Source organism: Tenrec ecaudatus, chromosome X (genome assembly GCF_050624435.1).
Source record: "Tenrec ecaudatus isolate mTenEca1 chromosome X, mTenEca1.hap1, whole genome shotgun sequence".
In the NCBI taxonomy this organism is placed as follows: Eukaryota; Metazoa; Chordata; class Mammalia; order Afrosoricida; family Tenrecidae; genus Tenrec; species Tenrec ecaudatus.
Window position 1 is genome coordinate 56,007,974 of NC_134548.1, and position 20,878 is coordinate 56,028,851.

The 20,878-nt window shown below is 40.7% G+C and overlaps 1 non-coding gene and 1 pseudogene across 1 annotated transcript; both read left to right on the top strand.

The window, feature by feature from the left end:
- The first annotated feature begins 13,704 nt into the window (after window positions 1-13,704).
- LOC142433397 (phosphatidylcholine:ceramide cholinephosphotransferase 1 pseudogene) lies at window positions 13,705-14,959 on the top strand (annotated as a pseudogene).
- Window positions 14,960-20,026: 5,067 nt separating this feature from the next.
- Window positions 20,027-20,193, top strand: LOC142435130 (U1 spliceosomal RNA). The gene has a single exon (XR_012781264.1). It is a non-coding gene; the product is annotated as a U1 spliceosomal RNA (small nuclear RNA).
- The last annotated feature ends 685 nt before the right edge of the window (window positions 20,194-20,878 follow it).

The window sequence follows — 20,878 nt, forward strand, 5'->3', positions numbered from 1 at the left end:
CTCCAGAGGGAGGAGACACAGTCTCTTAGGTTCCTTTGGGGGCCAGCTCCTCATAGGTTCTAGAAGTGAAAGCCTATGCGTTGGGCTGAAGGGATGCAGCCTCCTCAGTTAGGAGACCCTAAGAGGCTGTTAGAGAACCTGAGGGGCTTATCTGTCCTGGATTCCCTGTGTGTCCCTGTACTTTCCTCTTGTCCCACTATCATGTTCTGCCTTCATTCAGGTTTCAGTAATTCCTCTTGGCTACATTGCCTTTGATCAAGCCCCTCCAGGCATTCTATGCCCTCCTCGCCATCTATTTTAGATCTCTTTTTGTTCCCTTGTCCCTGGTTTGTTGACACCCCCCTCCTTTCCCCCTTCCCCCTTCCCAACCCCCCCTCCCCTGCCCCAACCCTTGGTCCGTTGTTTTCTCCTCTGGATGGTTTATCCTGCCCATCTTATTTAGATAGACATACAGAGACAATAATAAGCACAAAAACAAGACAAAGCAAAACAAAACAACAAAAGAAAGTAACAACAGCGACATCCAACGACCAAAAAAAGAAAAGCTTATACCATAGTTCCAGGTCTGTTTTTTTTTTTTTAATAACTCATTTTATTGGGGGCTGTAAGCATGTTTTCACAAAGTTTCACAGATGAGAAAGGAAGACATAGAAGTGAACGCATCCATGAATTTAATCCTTTGTTTTGCATTTATACCCCAACTTAAAAAACGACAACTTTTAGGTAGCTGTTTAAGAGTACATATTTGTGTTCCTAATATTTCTTGACAGCCTGAGATAGGCAGATGACATCACCTTGCTCGCTGAAAGTGAGAACTTGAAGCACTTGCTGATGAAGATCAAGGATCCTAACCTTTTGTAAGGATAACCAATCAGTGCAAAGACCTCAATCCTCACAAGCAGACCAATAGGTAACATCATGATGAAGGTTGAAGTTGCCCCAGATTTTTTTAAAAACATTATATTAGGGGCTCATACAACTCTTATCACAATCCATACATATACATGCATCAATTGTATAAAGCACATCTGTACATTCTTTGCCCTAATCATTTTCTTTTTTTCCCCTTATCTTTTTAACATTTTATTAGGGGCTCATACAACTCTTATCACAATCCATACATAGACATACATCAATTGTATAAAGCACATCCACACATTCCCTGCCCCAATCATTCTCAAAGTATTTGCTCTCCACTTAAGCCCTTTGCATCAGGTCCTCTTTTTTTTCCCCCTCTCCCTCTCCACTCCCCCCTCCCTCATGTGCCCTTGGTAATTTATACATTGTTTTTTTTGTCATATCTTGCCCTATCCGGAGTCTCCCTTCCCCCACTTCTCTACCGTCCATCTCCCAGGGAGGTCACATGTGGATCCTTGTAATCAGTTCCCCCTTTCCAACCCACTCCAGCATCGCCCCTCACACCCTTGGTCCTGAAGGTATCATCCACCCTGGATTCCCTGTGCCTCCAGCCCCCATATGCACCAGTGTACAACCTCTGCCCTATCCAGTCCTGCAAGGTAGAATTCGGATCATGGTAGTTGTGGGGAGGAAGCATCCAGGATCTGGGGGAAAGCTGTGCCCTTCATCGGTACTACCTCGCACCCTGACTGACCCATCTCCTCTCCTAAACCCCTCTATGAGGGGATCTCCAGTGGCTGACACTTGGGCCTTGGGTCTCCACTCTGCACTTGCCCCTTCATTCAATATGGTATATATATATATATATATACACATATATATACATATATATACACATACATATATCTTTTTTTTGCATGATGCCTTATACCTGGTCCCTTTGGCACCTCGTAATCGCACTGGCTGGTGTGCTTCTTCCATGTGGGCTTTTTTGCTTCTGAGCTAGATGGCCGCTTGTTCACCTTCAAGCCTTTAAGACCCCAGACACTACCTCTTTTGATAGCCGGGCACCATCAGCTTTCTTCGCCACATTTGCTTATGCACCCATTTTTCTTCAGCGATCCTATCATGGAGGTGTGCAGCCAATGATATGATTTTTTGTTCTTTGATGCCTGATAACTGATCCCTTTGGGACCACTCGATCACACAGGCTGGTGTGTTCTTCCATGTGGGCTTTGTTGCTTCTGAGCTAGATGGCCGCTTGTTTATCTTCAAGCCTTTAAGACCCCAGTCACTATCTCTTTTGATAGCCGGACACCATCAGCTTTCTTCACCACATTTACTTGTTCACCCACTTTGACTTCAGCAGTTGTGTCGAGAGAGTGAGCATCACAGAGTTCCAATTTAAAAGAAAGTATTCATGCATTGAGGGAGTGTTTGAGTAGAGGCCCAAGGTCCTTCCGCCACCTTAATACGAACACTCCTAAAGGTCAACAAACAGACCTGGAACTTAGTTCCATGTCTGTTTGTTGACCTTTAGGAGTGTTTTCCTGTGAGGTCTGGTGGGGTGCCACGCCCTGGCCCCAAAATCTCTTTTTTGTATTTCCCGGGGAATTCATTGCTTTGCTCCCCTTGCTGCTGTTGCATGCACTTAGTGTTTCTTCCTGGTGTGGTGGCATCAGATCGGGCATAATTCCCACACTGTGTCTCTATTGTTATCCCCCAGAGGTATGGGTCAGTGAGGGACATCATGTCTCCTGGAGGGACCCACCCTGTGGTCCTCTCTGTGCATTATAAGCTCTGAGCAGGAATATCGTCCTCGGGGCTTGGTGGGCCAGAATGTGTTCCACTCTCTCTCCTTCCCTCTTCGTATCTCCTGTGTGCTCTGGTCAGATGTGCCCCTCTCTTTGAGCTGTTGCTTCAATGCTGTCCTCTGAAGTGCATTCTTCAGGGGTGGGGAGTGTCCACATAGTTGGGATTTGGGCTGGCCCCACAGACCTCTATATTGGTTCCGTGCTTCATACCGGTATGTTGCTTTCATGTCTTGGCGCACCAGGTTGAATTCTGGTAACTCTCCTGTGGAAATATAAAAAATGCCCCCTACCTTGGGTGGGTTATTGCCTTGTTCCCCCGCTACCCATGTCTTTTTTTTTACTTTCTTTCCCCCTCCTTTTTAATTGGCTGCTATATATATCCCTGGATTGGGTCTGGCCCCTGGTATAGTACCTGGACCCACCCCAGGAATGCATGTATATAGTAGCTTTTCCCCTATGCCCCATTTTTTAAGCTTACCTCAGTGAACTCATGTTGTACTTGTCCTTTTGTGCTTGCTTTATTGCAATTTCCTCCAGTTCTTCCCATGTGACAATGTGATTCATGCATTCATTGCTGCTTTTAGGGATGCGTAGTACTCCATTGTATGTATGTACCACAGTTTTTTAATCCATTCATCCATTGATGGACATTTGGGTTGTTTCCAACTCCTTGCGATTGTGAACTGTGCCACGATGAACACTGGAGCACAGATGTCTGCTGTGGTTTGTTTCTTGCCTCTTCTGGGTATATGCCCAATAGGGGGATTGCTGGTTCATATGAAAGCTTGATTTCCATCTTTTAGATAGCAGCAAATCAATTTCCATAATGGTTGAACATACCTACAGGTCCACCAGCAGTGGACGAGAGTTCCTATCTCACCACAGCCCCTCCAACACTTGTCACTCTCTGAATTTTTGAATTGGGCTATCGTTGGGGGTGTTATTTGGTATCTCATAGTTGTTTTAATTTGCATTTCTCTTATGGCTAATGATCAGGAACATTTTTTCATGTGTTTTTTTTTGTTTGTTTTTTGCCATTCTGATTTCTGTCCTTGTGAAACTTCTGTTCAGGTTCTTTGCCCACCTCTTTAGTGTGCAACTAGTTTTTTTTTCTTATTGTAAGCTAGCAGAGTATTGTAGATTTTAGTAATATGGCGCTTGTCTGATGTGTCATTGCAAAAGATGTTTCCCCAGTCCATGGGCTCTCTTATTACTCTCTTGATAACTCTTTCAATGCACACAAGTGTTTTATCTTCAGTAGTATATTCCACTTGCCAATTTGTGCCTCCTCTGTGTTTGCGTCCTTCCCTATTTTCGATAACCAGTGTATTCCTTATACCAAAGTTCTCAGGTTTGTCCCAATACCCCCATTGATGGCTCTAATCATTTGGGGTTTTACCTCAAGGTCTGTGATCTGCCTTGAGTTTATTCTTATGCATGGATTGAGGTAAGGGTTTTGCTTTATTTTTCTGCAGGCAGATATTCATTTTCCCCACACCACTTGTTGCAGAGGGCGTCTGCTTACCATTTGAAATTTTGGGGGCCCTTATCAAAGATCAGTTGTCTGTATGCTGATGATTTTATTTTGGGCTTTCAGTTCTTTTCCATTGATCAGATTATCTGTCATTATACCAGTGCTACATTGTTTTGACCACTGTGGCTGTCTAAATGCATTAAGGTCAGGTAAAGCAAGCCCTCCCACTTTATCCTTCTTCCTGAGGAGTTCTCTGATAATTCTGGGCTTTTTCCCTCTCCATATGAAGTTGGTAATCAGTTTTTCCAATTATTTGAGGAAGGATGATGGTATTCATATTGGGATAGCATTAAACTTATATAATGCTTTGGGAAGAACTGACACCTTTACTATAGTGTATCTTCAGATCCATGAGCATGGGATATGCTTCCATTTGTTGAGGTCATTCTTGGATTCTTGTAATAGTGTTCTACATTTTTCCTGGTACAAATCTTTTTTTTAAGTTAGGTATATCCCTAGATATTTCAATATTTGCTTGAGTACTTCAAATGATACTACCTTTTTACATATTCCTCTATTGCTTCCAACACTCCACTTGTGGAGTTTTGGGGAATTTCAATATATAAAATCATATCATCTGCAAATAAGGATAGTTTTGCCTCTTCCTTCCCCAGACTAATACTTTTGATGTCTTTTCTTTGCCTTATGTTGTTAGCTAGACTCTCCAGTATGATGATAAATTAGAGTGGGGAAAAGGGACATCCTTGTCTGGTCCCTTTACAGAGGGATAGTTTTTGTCTTTTTTCCATTGACTACCATGTTGGAAGTTGTTTTTTCTCCCCATATATAGCTTGTATTATATTGAGGAATTTCCCTTCCATTCCTATCTTCTTGAGAATCTTAAGCTGGAATTGGTGTTGGATGTTGTCGAATGCTTTTTCTGAATCTAGCGATATTATTATGTGGTTCTTATAATTTTTCATGTCAATGTGAATAATATTGATGATCTTTCATCTCTTGAAACATCCCTGTATCCCTGGTATGAATCCCACTTGGTCATGGTCAATTGTTTGTTTTGTATACTTTTTTTTTAAGTCATTTTATCGGGGGCTTATACAACTCTGATCACAATCCATACATACTTCAATTGTGTAAAGCACATTTGTGCATTCATTGCCCTCATCATTCTCAAAACATTTGCTCTCCATTTAAGCACCTGGCATCAGCTCTTCATTTCTCCCCATCCCTCCCCCCATCCTTATGAAACTTTGATAATTCATAAATTATTATTTTGTCATATCTTACAGTCTGATATCTCCCTTCACCCACATTTCTGTTATCCGTCCCCCAGGGAGGAGGTTATATGTAGATGCCTGTTGGCCAGTATTTTATTAAGGATTTTTGCATCAATGTTCATTAGAGATGAACATAAAGATGATGTTTATAGAGTCTGTAGTTCTTGGTTCTTGTGGGATCCTTGCCTGCTTTAGGTATCAGATTTATATTAGCTTCATAGAAAGAGTTCGGGCGTTTGCTATCTTTTTCTATGTTCTGGAAGAGTTTGTGTAGGATTGGTGTCAGTTCTTCACTGAAAATTTGTTAGAATTCTCCTGTGAAACCATCTGGCCCGGGGATATGGTGTGCCTCTTGTAGCGAGCAATTTATGGGTCTTGTTTTCTCATGCAATCTGCTCCCTGTCTCTTCATATTTAATACATTTCCATTGCATTTAATCCATTGACATTCCTTGTTATTGTTGATAATTGTGGGTTTATTGCTGTTATTTTGCTGTGAGTTTTTCTTTTTGTTTTTGTGGTTTAATTGGTTTCCTGTTCTTTCTCTGTTTCTGTAATGTTTGGAGTACTGTTTCATTGAATTGATCTATGGGTGTTGGTGACCTATATGTTGCTCTTAGGTTTGTCTGTTGTTATTCTCTGTCCACGTGTTCCCATTGGTATTTTTGTAATGCTAGTCATAATTTAACAGGTTCCTTTAATTTTTCTTTGTTTGAAAATACCCCAATTTCTTCCTCATATTTGAGGGTGGCAGTTTTGTTTTTTCTTTTTGGATTTTATATACATCACTCCATTGTCTTCTTTTAAAAAAATTATTTTATTGGGAGTTCTTCCAGCTCTTGTGTCAGACACATCTGTACATATGTTGTCATCATCTTTTTTCAAAACACTTTCCTTCTACTTGAACCCTTGGTATCAGCTCCTTATTTTTACCTCCCTCCCCCATGTCCCCTTGATAATTTATAAATTATTCTCTCTCTTTTTACATTCATGTGTTACACCAGCCACTGTCTCTATTCACCCAATTTTCTGCTGTCCATCCCCCCTGGGAGGAGGCCCATACATGGATTATTGTGATCCGTTTCTCCTTACTCACCCCGCCCCCCTTCCCTTGCCTTTCTAGTATTGCTGCTCCCCTTATTGGTCCTGCGGGGTTTATCTGTCCTGGATTCTCTGTGTTGCAAGCTCTTATCTTTACCAGTACACATGTTCTAGTCTAGCCAGATTTATAAGATAGAATTGGGGTCATGATAGTGGGGGAAGGAAGCATTAAAGAACTAGAAGTAGGTTGTGTGTTTCATCAGTGCTATACTGTACCCTGACTGGTTTGTCCCTTCCTTGTGGCCCTTCAGGCAGGGAGTGTCCAGTTGACTACTGATGGGCTTTGAGTCTCCACTCTGCCCATCCCCTCATTTCCACTGATATGATTTTGTTTTGTTTTGAGTCTTTGATGCCTGATACCGGATGCCATGGACACCTCATGATCACATAGGCTGGTGGGCTTTGTTGATAACTTCATTGTCTTCTTGCCTCTATTATTTCTACTGAGACATCTGAGTTTTTCTTATTCTTCTTCATATTATTATATTTTTTGGTAGATTCCCCCAAAGAGTTACATTAGTAAAAACACAAAGGGAAGTTCTACTCTGTCCTATAGGGTCACCATGAGTCAGCATTGACTTGATGGCAGTGGGTTTTGAGTCTGAGCTTCAGAATTCTTTCTTTTAATTAATATTACAGAGTTTAACTGTGATATATCATGATGTTTTTCTTTTTTTGATTTATCCTTGTTTAGGGTTCTCTCAGTCTTTTGAATAGTAATTTTCTCCTCTTTCATCATGTTAGGGAACTTCTCTTCTGTAATATCTTGTACTATTTTCCCAGTAGTTTTTCCCCCTTCTTGCTCCAAACTCTCAATAAGATGTATATTGTTCCTTTTGACAGTGTCTCACATCATTCTTAGGTTGTGTTAGGATTACTTTGCTCCTCTTTGATTCTTGTTTTTCTCATTGGTTGTATTAGAAAGAATTGTCTTTGAGTTCACTAATTCTGTTTCTCTTTTCTTCAATTATATTACTCAGTTCTTTTATCATTTTTTTCTAATTCTATGATCTTATTGTTTGTATTCTGGACTATTATTTGGTGACAGGCTTCTAGCATTTCTTGTTTTACAGTTGTGCTCTTGAACATTCCTTCAATACATTGAAAGTAAATAACATTCTTTGAATTCTATTTTTGATAATTCCATGGTCTTTTCTTCAGAGTAATTCTTTGGATTGGTGTGCTGTTCAGTTGCTTTTGTCTATTTTTCTTGATTTTTTATGAGATTGCTGTTTCCATGGCATCATTTTGAATGGGCTGCTGTCATGTGGGGTTAGTTGACACTGTCTAATGATGCATAAGAGGATCAACAGGAACAAGAGAACATAAAATGGGGAAAAGGAAAACAAAGGAGAGAAAGAAATAAGGGAGAAAAGGGTCATAAAAGGAACAAATGATTTATAAAACTATATTTTGAAGTATTTTAAGAACCATAATAAAATTATAGGCATAGTAAAAATATGTTTTAAGAAGAGCAGGAGAGAGAGATAAAAAAGGACAATGTGGGTAGGGAAAGAGACAAGGGTAAACAAACAAGTTGGCGGATGCTCCTTGGCAGGTGCCATTGTGGTGGCTGCCATGTGTGTGGAACAGGTGCTAAGTGGTTTGAGCAGGTGTCATGTGAGTGAGTTGCACATGGGCAAGATGGGTAATGCATGAGAAGTTGGATGGGTATCTTCCCTGTGGACAGGGAGAACGCCTCGCCAACCTGCCATCCTCACGTCTTTTATTTATTTATTTCCATCATTTTATTCGGGGATCTTATAGATCTTATCACAATCCATACATATATCCATTGTGTCAAGCACATTTGTACACATGGTGCCATCATCATTTTAAAAACACTTTCTTTCTACTTGGGTCTGTGGATCAGCTCCTCATTTCCCCCCTCCCTCTCCACCCTTCCTCCCTCATGAACCCTTGATAATTTATAAATTATTGTTTTTTCTTGTCTTACACTGACCGCTGTCTCCCTTCACCCACTTTTCTGTTGTCTGTCTCCCTGAGAGGGGGTTATATGTCAATGATATAAGGTTCCCCCTTACTCTCTCCACTTTCCCTTACCCTCCTAGTATCACTACTCTCATTATTTTAGACTTTATTTATCCATCCCTGTAGTCAGATGATAGTGAAAATGTAAATTTTGGAATAGTCCACTGAGTATAGAAACTTCAAAGCAAGTGAAAAGTTAGGACCAGTTAAATGTTCTGCACATCTGGTACACAACACTGATAAAAAACAGCTTTTACAATTAAAATTTTTGTTACTTTTCAATCTCTTGAAAACATACAAATATCTTTGATGAGTTTTTATTTATTTATTTGACTGTATAGAAATGGAAGGAGACAAACTTCTTAAATATGCTTCTGCAAGATGACTATCATTGCAGGACTTAGAAAAATGCTGACATTCAGTATGTAATAAGGTCATAATTTCAAAACATGGAACTAGAAAAACTTTCTTCTCCAGTTTGTGAATACATTGAGAACAGAAAAAAAAGATTATAGAAAATCGCAAATTTCTATTATTTCTCCAGTACTGACCCGCTGCTGGGCAGAGCACTTCATCGAGGAGAAGGAGCAATGGTTGAGGTGAAAGGCCTGCAGGGTAGGGCTGGAGGTCACAGGGTAGGGCTCAGTGGAGAAGGGACTCACTCGCCTGTCCCTCAGGCAAGTTGCCTGCAGTTCTGCAGTGACAGGAGGGAGACACAGCAGTGGTCTGGAAGGGCAATGGCAGAGGCTACGAGGTAACTGAACTTATGAGCCCAGGACCCGACTATGAGTCAGGGAGGGCCCTTCAACAGAATCTTTCTAGCTCTGAACTCTGCAGAGGCAGGTGCTATAAAGTGTAACCATGCCACCAGTGGGCCCACCTGCAAGGCTGTCAGGGCTCTGGGCTAGCAGGCATCCTGTTCTCCTCTGCCACCCTGATCCCTTCAGACCTCCTTCCTAAGTTAGGGAACCATATTAAAGGGGCTTCAAAGAGTTCAAAAAAAAAAAGAAAGAAAATGATGATGGCTGCATATGTGCAAAGGTGCTTAACACACTGGATGAATGTATGGATTGTGATAAGAGATGGAAGAGGCCTCAATAAAAGTATTTTTAAAATAAATAAATAAATAACATAAAACAAACACATGCTAAAAAAAGGTACCATACCCACCATATTCAATGAGTAATCCCCCCCCACCCCACTTGCTCCTACACCACTGGATATACGACAGCTAGTAGGCCTGCTCACACCTCCAGCAGCTTGTCTTCATACTCATGAAGCAGAGACCTGAACCCACAGTCACTCCAGTTACTCTATTCACCCAGAGACAGGAGAAGAATGACCCATCATTGCCAAACTAGAGTCCAAAGAAGCATGTCTATCCTGCTAGCTCAGATATATTAAAACAAAGACAAATAAAAACCCATTGTGTAACAAACCAGCACACAAACAACAAATAAATACAACTCAAAAATATCTTGGAGAAAACCTACCTACTTCCATCAAGTCAATTCCAACTCAAAGAAACTGTATATAGATTTTCCAAGACTCTATATCATTATGGAAGCAGACAGTCACATCTTTCACCTGATGAGTAGCTGGGGTTTTGAACTGCAGACTTGGCAGTGAGTAGCCTAACCCATTAGGAAGTCAGATCCAAAACAATTCTCAGAATAGATGTTTAATAAAATAAACATTAGAATTGTGCATGCATTCCCTATTGTTAGGAACACTGGTGACATAGTGGTTATGAGTTGGACTGTGATCTGAAAGTCTGGCAGTTGGAAACCACCAACATCTCTTAGGGAGAAAGATAGAGCTTTCTACTCCCATGAACAGGTGCAGTCTCAGACACTCACAGGGCAGTTCTACCTTGTCTTATAAAGTTGAAGTCAGTATTGCCTTGATAGCAGCGAGGTGTTTTTTTTTTCCTCTCAACAGCTATACAAAAATTGTTTCATGATTGTTTGGGGGGCAAATTTACTCAATTTAAAGATCCATGATGGTGCAGTGGTTCAAACCTACCAACTACTCCATAGGAGAAAGAGCATGTCTATTCCGGAAAAATGGACATTCTCTGAAACTCTACACAAGGTTTCTGTGAGTCGGAATTGATTTCATGATAATGGATTTGGTTCCCAATTTTAGCTATTACCTTGTAAAGTTAAGCTGCTAACCACAAGGCCAGTGGTTCAAATCCACCAGCTACAGAGATGGAGAACGATGAAGCTGGCATCTCCTGTAAAGATTCACAATCCTGAAAACCCTAAGGTGTAGCTCTAGTCTGTCCTATAGTGCTATTATGATTCAGAATTGGCTGATAGCAGTGGGTTGGTTTATAACTTAAAACAAAACAAAAACAATTGTGTTAGTCCGGGTATATTAGAGATACAAATCCATAGAAATGCATATGTGTATAAGAGAGTTTTATATAAAGGCTAATGGTACATTAAGAAAACATCCCAACCCAATCCAGTCCAAGCCCATAAGTCTGATATTAGCCCATATAGCCAATACTAATCTATAAAGTCCTCTTCAGACTCATGAAACACATGCAATGATGCCAAATGAAGGATGATCACAGGCCAGTGGGTAGACAGTCTTTGGATCCAGCGGCATTGTAAGAATCTCAGCACTGGCAGGGGTCTCCACGTGGCTTCTACAATTCCCAGCGCACAGGGTCTATCAGTGTAGTGCCATGTGTCTTGTCAGTAGAGCTCCTCATAGGGAGTGAGCAGAGAGAGAGTCTCTCCTGCCTCCAAGGAGGAAATCAGGAGTTCCTAGAATTCTCAGAAGGCCATGTCCATACAGAGGCCTCATTGGCTATGACTCAATTGACAGACTAGACTCAATGTCTTCACTCTTAATCCTCAAATTGACAAACGATTTTATAACTACCACACCAATCAACCAAAAATCCCTTAAAAATGTATATCTCTGACCAATAAGATGTACCCTACCCAATTTTGTAACCACTACCTAAATGGCAACCAATAATTACATTTTTATTGAAGTTCCTTGTATTTTCTTATATAAATTCTCTGAACTGTCTTTAGATCACTTAGTTCAGAATTCTTTAGACCTTGTGATTACCAAATTGGAAATTGCCTTGTCTTTCAATAAAAGCTCATTTATTTTTATTTCAACCATACTCTGTTTTATTTTTTTGTTTTTTATTTTTTTGCTGTACAACAGTCTTAGGAGAAAAACTTGAACAAAGGCTCCTGGAGTTTCAAGAAAGATCCAGAAACAAAAAAAAGAGGGGTGAAAACTTAGAATTTCCTAAGATTCTGAAAAACTTGTTAATATGCCCGAGTTAGTGTTGCGTGTTAATCCCTGTCTGCTTTCCTGAAAGGACTGATAGTAAAGCCCAAGAATGACAATTATGAAAAGTACCAGCTTAATAAGACTTTCCCCTGTCTTAGGGCAAGGGTCCCTGGAGTGATGTTGAGTAACTTGGGGTGTTAACTGCAAGATGGGTGGCTCAGTCCTACCAGCTGCTCCTCTGGAGAAAGACAAGGCTTTCAGCTCCAATAAATATTTACAGGGGCAGTGTTACTGTAAGTTACAGTAGACTTCATGGCAGTACATTTGAGTTTAAATGTCAATCCATGGTTGCTTGTCTCTGGGCAGCAAGGAAGAAGGAGTTTGAAAGCCTGAATCCCACACCTTAGTCAGTATTCGGAAAGCTGAAGACCAAAGCAAAGAATGGTGCTGGCAGCTTCTGAGTGTTAGAGAAGCAACATGAATGCCTCAGTCTATGGAAGAATCCTGAACATGGTCGCTGTATACCAGGGCATATGGTGGGGAGTTGAGGGATTGAGGGACCTAAAGGAATATACCGAGTCACGATACTAAACAAAATTGGTTTTTATGCAACCATTTCAAGAAGTAGCATGTGATCAACAACCGACGAGTCCGAGTTGCACTGAAGTCCTTGGTTAAAAAAAAGGCTGTGGGAATTGAATACCAATTTGAATGTTTCAGCAAGCTGATGCAGTACTGGAAGCGCTCACTAGTCTATGCCAAGAAGCCTAAGATGCGGCTAGCTGGTAAATGAACTGAAAGAGATCTGTATTTGTACCCACTCCAAAGAAATGTAGAAATTATCAGACAATATCAGTAATGTCGCATGCAAGTAAATTTTATTAAAGATAATCCAAAACCAGTTACAACAGTACATCAATAAATGTTTCTTGTGTTTTATTAACAAAAATGCATTTGAATGTGTGTATTATAACAAACTCTGGTTAACAATATGAAGAATGAACACTCCATTGTTGTCATGTGGCACACATACGTGGACTAATCAAACAGAATGAGAGAATAATGTGTGGTTTATAATTAGGAAATATGAACGTCAGCGGTATATCATTTCACAATATTGATATTGTATGCCGAACCAATAATCTAAGAAGCTGGATTACATTAAAAAGTACGCAGCATTAGGTTCTGCGGATGATTCATTAACAATCTGTGTTATGCAGGTGACACAGCCTTACATGCTGAAAGTCAAGAGAACTTGAAGTACACTTATTGATGAGGATCAAAGACTACATCTTTCATTATGGATTACAATTCAGTGTAAAGGAAACAAAAATCCTCACCATTGGACCAATAAACTACCATGATAAACAAACAAACAAACAAAAAGATTGAAATTATCAAGGAATTCCTTTTATTTGGGTCCACAACTAATGCTTTTTGAAACAGCAACCAGGAAATCAAGCAAAGTATTGCATTGAGCAAATCTGCTGCCCAAGAGCCTTTTATAGTGTTGAAGAACGAAGATATTTTGAGGATGTAGGTGTGCTCGATACAGCCATAATATTTTCAGTCATCGCATATGCATGTGAAATCTGGACAATAAATAAAGAGCACCTGAGAAAAATTGAGGCATTTGAATTATGCTGCTGGTGAAGAATACTGAATATACCGTGGACTGCCAGAAGCGCAAACAAATTTGTCTTGGAGAAAGTGCAGCCAGATTTCTCCTTAGAAGTGAGGATGATGAGATTTCATATCATGTACCTTCCTGGATAGGACATAATGCTTAGTAGACAGTAGTCAAAACAGAGGAAGGCCATCAATCAGATGGATCAACACAGTGACTATAACAATGACTTCATACAGTATACTTGATCTCAGGAGTCCATGAATGAGCATCTCCTATGAAGGTGCAGCCTCCCACAACTAGAAATGTTTTTGACCATTTTAACCAGGTGCAATGGATCTTCTCTCTTTGTGAAATGAATGGCATGATCCTTGTAGGGCCCTGGTTAATTCAGTGGCTGTTCTTAAAATGCAAGTCTATTGTTAACGGAAGATTTTTCTGCACAGCTGGCATGCTGCAGCTATATCCATACATTGCAATGCATATAACTACACTCCCACTACCCAGTATGGATTTCAAGTATTCTCCTAAGCTTTTCAAAGACTGCGAAGCCCAACTGTCAGAATAATGAAGCGCATTTCTGGAGGTGGTCTGTCCATTGCCAGCTGTGGTAGTTACATAACCTGTTGTCAATTTGAGACTTAAGCGTGGAGGGGTGGAATTTAACTTGTCAGTCAGGTCACAGCTTGATGACCTCATATGGAGGCGCTAAGGAGGATAAAGAGCTCACTGGAGGCGGGACACACGCTCACTCACTGGGAGACATTACTGACCATGAGCCTGATGGAGCTTCCCTGATGCAACCGGTGCCCTGGTGCTGGAGGAGCCACATGGAGACCCATGACAGCACTGAGATGCTTCTACTGCCATTGGGTCCTCGAGATTTTCCACCCACTGGCCTGTGATCTTCCTGCATTCAGCATCATTGCATGTGTTTCATGAGTTTGAAGAGGACGTTATAGATTGGTACTGGCCATATGGACTAATATCAGACTTATGGACTTGATCTGGACTGAGCTGGGATGTTTTTTCTATACTCAATTGCTCTTGTATAAAGTTCTCTCTGATACACATATGCATGTCTATGAATTTGTTTCTCTAGTCAACCCAGACTAACACACCAGCTCCCACAACAGGTGTGGAGACTATCTGTACAGTGATCACATGGTCATGTTAACACATACTTGTTTCTCAAGGAGTATCCCCTCAGGAACTCTGGAGGTATCATTGGATGTGCTGGCTTCTAAATATAGTTGAAATCTTCTGTTTCTCTTGGTGTATGACCACTACACTATGGATGTGGTGGTGGTGTATTACATCACCATGAAACTCTTCTGGTAGTATCACACTATGCTTAATCAGCAGGTGCTAAAAGAAGCTTCTCAGATGAGTATCCTGACCAAGTGTGATGGCATAGGCCTTTTCAGTACTTTGAAAAGAATGTCCAAAAAATTGTACCTTTGATCTTACCATTGGCCCTTACCCACCTTGTTTGGCAAGTTCAATGCAGCCGGTTGGTGAACGACATATAACAGCTGTGGAAGGTTGGGGAAAGAGAGGCTGTCCAAAATTTCCAAGAACTCCATGAAAGAAGATGCCATAAAATAACCACCTCCTTCATGCTATTATCTTTCAACAGTTACTTTGACTTAACCTATTGAATTACCTGGTCAGCACTGTGATCTTTTTCTTTCTCTCAAAAGGACCGGTGTTGGACAATAATAAAGAAAATTGAACCTATCATACACTGTCCACGTTTTCGGTTCATAGGTTTAGAATTTAATTAATCTGCAAGCACCATTTTCCTTTGTATATTCTGCAACAGCATACAATTAAGCTTTTATATCCCAAATTCTAGTCTTTCCAGCCACATGTGAAAATACAGTGTATTATTTTATTGGGTGTGTTAGTCTGGGTAGACTAGAGAAACAAATGCATAGACTCTCATATGTATATAACAAAGAGGTTTATCTACAAGAGCAATTGAATATTGAGAAAATGTCCCAGCCCAGTCCAGATCAAGTCCATAAGTCCAACATTAGCCCATATGTCTGATACCAATCTACAAAGTCCTCTTCAGACTCACGAAATACATGGCAACGATCCTGAATGCAGGAGGATCACAGACCAGTGGGTTGGAATCTTATGGATCCAGTGGCATTGTAAGCATCCCAGCACTGGCAGGGGTCTCTACATGGCTTCTCTGGCTCCAGAGGTCTGGTTGCATCAGGGAAGATCCATGGGGCTTCTCCAGCTGCCAGGGTATAGCGCCATGTGTCTTGTCAGTAAAGTGTCTCTCAGGGAGTGAGGAGAGAGAGAGAGAGAGAGAGAGAGAGAGAGAGAGAGAGAGAGAGAGAGAGAGAGAGAGAGAGAGAGAGGTGTTTCCTGCCTCCAAAGAGGAAATCCAGGAAGACCTACCAATGGGCAGAACTCGGAGCAGTGCATCTGACTGTTCAGTTTGCCTGGGAGGAGAAATGGCCAAATGTGAGATTGTACACTGATTCATGGGCTGTGGCTAATGGCTTGTCTGGATGGTCAGAAAATTGAAAGGAACATGATTGGAAAATTGGTGACAAGGAAGTGCAGGGGAGAGGTATGTAGAGAGACCTCTCTAAATGGGCCAAGAAAGTAAAGATAATTGTGTCTCATGTGAATGTTCACCAAAGGGTTACCTCTGAAAAGGAGGACTCTAACACTCAAGTGGATAAGATGACACGCACTGTGGAGACTGGTCCTCCTCTTTCCTCTGCCACTCCTGTTATCACCCAATGGGCACATGAACAAAGTGGACATGGAGGCAGGGATGGCGGTTATGCATGGGCACAGCAACATGGACTTCCACTCACCAAGGCTGACTTGACTTGGCCACTACCACTGCTGAGTTCCACATCTGCCAGCAGCAGAAGCCAACATTGAATCCAAGATATGGGACAATTCTTTGGGGAGATCAACCAGCAATGTGGTGGCAGGTTGATTACATAGGATCACTTCCATTATGGAGGGGACAGCGTTTTGTTCTTACTGGAATAGATACCTACTCTGGATATGGATTTGCCTTCTCTGCACGCAATGCTTCCGCCAAAACTACCATTCGTGGACTTACAAAATGCCTTACCCACTGGCATGGCATCCCACATAGCATTGTTTCAGATCAAGGAACTTCACAACAAATAAAGGGCTGCAGTGGGCCCATGCCCATGGAATCCACTGGTCATATCATGTTCCTCATCATCCTGAAGCTGCCGGCTTGATAGAACGATGGAATGGCTTCCTAAAAACTCAATTATTGTGCCAGCTAGGTGGCAACAACTTGTGGGAGTGGGGCAATGTTCTCCAGGAAGCTGTATACACTTTAAACAAGCCACCAAAATATGGTGCTGTGTTTCCAATAGCCAGGATGTATGGGTCCAGAACCAAGGGGTGGAAGCTGAAGTGGCACCACTCACTATTACCCCTAGTGATCCCCTTGCAGCATTTTCACTTCTGGTCCCAGCAACCCTATGCACTTCAGCCCTGGAGGTCCTAGTCCCCAAGGAAGGGAATCTCCCACCTGGAAACACAACATCGATACCACTGAACTTGCAGCTGAGAATGCCCCCTGGCCACTTTGGGCTTCTCATGTCTATGGATTAACAGATCGGGAAGGGTGTCATTGTACTGAGTGGTGTAATTGATCCTGATTACCAAGGAGAAACTGGATGGGTGCTACATAATGGAGATAAAGAAGAACATGTCTGGTATCCAGGAGATTCTTATAGGCCATTTCTTAGTACTACCATGCCCTGTGATTAAAGTAAATAGTAAGCTACATCAACCCAATCCTGACAGGACATCTAATGACCCAGACCCCTTAGGAATGAAGGTCTGGGTTCCCCCACCAGGCAAACAACCAGAGCCAGCTGAGGTGCTGGCCAAGGGCAAAGGTCGTGCAGAATGAGTAGTAGAAGGCAGTTCTAACTATCAGATATGGCCATATGATCAACTGCAAAGGCAAGGTTTGTGATTGTCAGTTTACCTTCTTTTTATGTGCTTATTGAATATCTTTCCTTTGTTCAAGTATGGTGTACTAGATACAATTAGATTCAGTGTGCTTTCATTTATATGTATGACAGATGGTTGATGTTAGCTGTAAGTGTGATTTCATTAATGTCTGGAAATTATATATGGCTAAAGAATTGTATACAGGTGCCAAGTTGACAGGGGGTAGACTGTAGTAGGTAGGCATATTATGCCAATCTGGCCAATAGAAACATGTGGGATTAATAACGTCACAGTTTGATAGAAGGGCAAAAGGATAAATGGATTAGCAAGCCCCGCCTCTCTCTCTCTTGATCGGACCATCTGCAGCTCTGCCTCAACTTGTGAGCTACACTACCTGTGGGACTGCTAGCCAGTGGATTGTGTCGCTAGAGCTTGAGGTTCCTTTGAGACCTGCTTAACCACACTGCTGGTATATACATCGCGTGAGCTTGGAAAGGTTGTATCTTGTCGCCTTGCTGACTATTGGTGACCTGCCTTGCTGTTTACTGCCTGCGGCTAGACTGCCTGCATTGCCTTAAGAAAGATTCAGCTGCCCGAGTCTTTATATAATAAGTGTCCTGGTTTTATTTCTCTAGAGAACCCTGTCTAACACATTGGGAAAACATACTTTTCATATCTCGTATCCCAAAGATTGGGCTGTAAACCATTTTCTAGCAAATGTCTCCAAGAAGGTTTTGAAGTCCCTGAATGGGGTTCGATTCCAAAATCTTTCTACCTGTTGCACTGATATTCAAATAAAAACAACAGATACAGAAAAGTTTGGTAAACTTTGGCTTTTATAAAATCAGCAGAAACACTGTGTCAAAAGGTGCAAAACCTGTTGTTATAAAATGATTTTTTAAGTATTTCCTAGCTTTTTCAAAAATGATGCTATGAGAATCAAATTTAAAGATTTTTAAATTTAAAAAGATTGGTTAAAGAAGAGAGTTAAAATTTCAGAAACAAGAGAGACAAAATATTAAAATGTTTCTTGGGGGAGAAATTTGTCTATATTTCTAGTTTTCTTTATTTGATAGTATGGTCATTAGGCCATCTTTGATGTTTTTTATTTTAAAGAGTCTATGAAAATGTACACTACTAAAACTTGCATTTATAACTAACATAAATCAGAAGACTGTTTAAGAGGCTAATTGAGAGTAAGGGCCTGGCCATTTACTGTGAGCTGGTGGCAATGACATGTACCACTTAGATGATTTTAGCATCTATTTGGTAGTTTGATGCTAACTACACAATTAAAATGGCCATGGAATACCCACTTTTTGAAAAAAAGAAAAAGGGTTTTGAAAAGGATCACTTAACTAATATTTGAAAGCTATGATTAGTTTTCCATATTCTCATGACCATTTCTTTGGTGAAAATCAAAAAGAAGATCTATGAATTTTAAATACATTTGTGCAAAAACTGCAAGTTAATGTAAGTTTTATTCTTGCCATAGAATGTTTGGGGAAATATTCTATTCTACACTTGCCAACATGGAGAACAAAATATTTTTAGGAGTGAATATATATATATATATATATATATCTACATTCTGTATTTTAATGAAGCAGAATTATCTTCTCTAGGGATTTTTGTGTGTATTCACAAGGAGATATTTGTGTTGTACAATAACAGTGAAAGAAATAAAAAAGCTTTTAAAATCTGTTTGGTTTAAATTTTTGTAAATTTATTATTCTAGAGATTATATTGGTATCTTACAACTTTCCTAGATAATAAATAAATCAAAATGCACTTTTAAATAATAAATGATGCTTAAAATATAGAACAGACTATTTTAAACTTGGAGACAAAATAACAAATTAGGGAACAAGTTCAAAGAGAGTGAATAAATCACACACAAAACTGGAAAATCACACTTAGTAAACACAAATGCAAAAGTAATTTAAAAACACACACAGAGCAAATGACAGTACTCAATCCATACGGTCAATAATTAAAGGAACCCTCGTAGTGTGGTGGTTATATGTTGGGCTACTAACTACCAAGGCAGATGTTTGAAGCCACCAATTGCACGGCATGAGAAAGAGGAGGCTTTCTACCCTCATAAAGGGTTAGTCTTGGAAACCCACAATGACAGTTGAAATGGTCTCTATAGCAGTGAGTTTGGAGTTTATAAATAATGATACTAAATGTGAATGTATTCATTGTGCCTGTCAAAAGTCAGAGAGTAGCAGAATGGATAAGATAACGGGGCCCATCGATGCTCTGTCTAAACGAGACACATGTCAGGTCCTTTTGTTCTGATAGCAATGAGAGTATGAACTCAAAATTCAAGGCTATTTTGAACAAGAGTTAAGAAACTGTGCAGGAAATGAATTTTCTGCCTTGGTGTAGTGCTTACATATTGGGCTGAGATCTGCGTGGTCAATACTTCAAAGCTGTCGGCAGCTCCGCGGGAGAAAGACTGGGTTTTCTACTCCCATAAACAGTTACAGTCTCTGCAACCCACAGAGTGTAGCTATAAGTCAGCATTGACATAACAGCAGGGAGAGCAATCTCCTGCTGGCCAAGAGGGCCAGAGCAGAAATCTGCTTGATGAAAGTGAAAAATGAACAAACTTATTTATTTGGCAGGAGAGGTAATATGATCATGAAAGTGACTTACCCAGGGCAAGAAGGTTTATCTATTGCATTCTGAAAGTGCTCACCCCTGTGAGTTCCCCAAATGTGGGAAACTTGGTTACATAATTTGTAGTAGTGAGGAACTGTGCTCACATTCTCTTCTGGAAAAAAAAAAGAATGCATAATCAAGGAGTGCAAATAAGGGGAGACATGTGAGGATTGTGCATAAGGTTTTCAGTGGCCCCTTCCTCCAAAGTGGAGATCCGAATCCTTCTTTATTGTCTGTTCTTACTTTCGAAGTTATGCTGCAACCTGTTCACTTTGAAAGGCTGTTAGCATTTGAAATACTAGTGACAGCTTTTAGCATGGCAGCAACACATAAGCCATCACAGTACGAACTGACCACACTCGTGCAATCAACATAAAGAAAACAAAAATCCTTACAACTGGACCAATAAACAACCTCACAAGTGGAGAAAATATTGATGTTTTCAAGGATTTAATTTTGTTTGGATCCACAATCAATTCCCATGGGAACAACAGTCAACATGATATTGACTTGGGCTGCAAAAGACCTCTTTAGAATGTGCAAAAGCAAGGAGGTCACGTTGAGGGCAAAGGCGCACCTGACCCAATCCATGGTATTTTCAATCACCTCCTGTGCATGTAAAAGCTGATCATGAAGACAAGGTTGCGACAGCAAAGTGTGGTGAAGAAAGCAGACGGCACCCAGCTACCAATTGGAATAATATCTGGGCTTTTAAAGGCTTGTAATGAAGCAAGCAGCCATCTAAGTGAAGCGTGAACTAAGCCTACATCAAAGAAGCACACCAGTCTGTGTGATCCAAA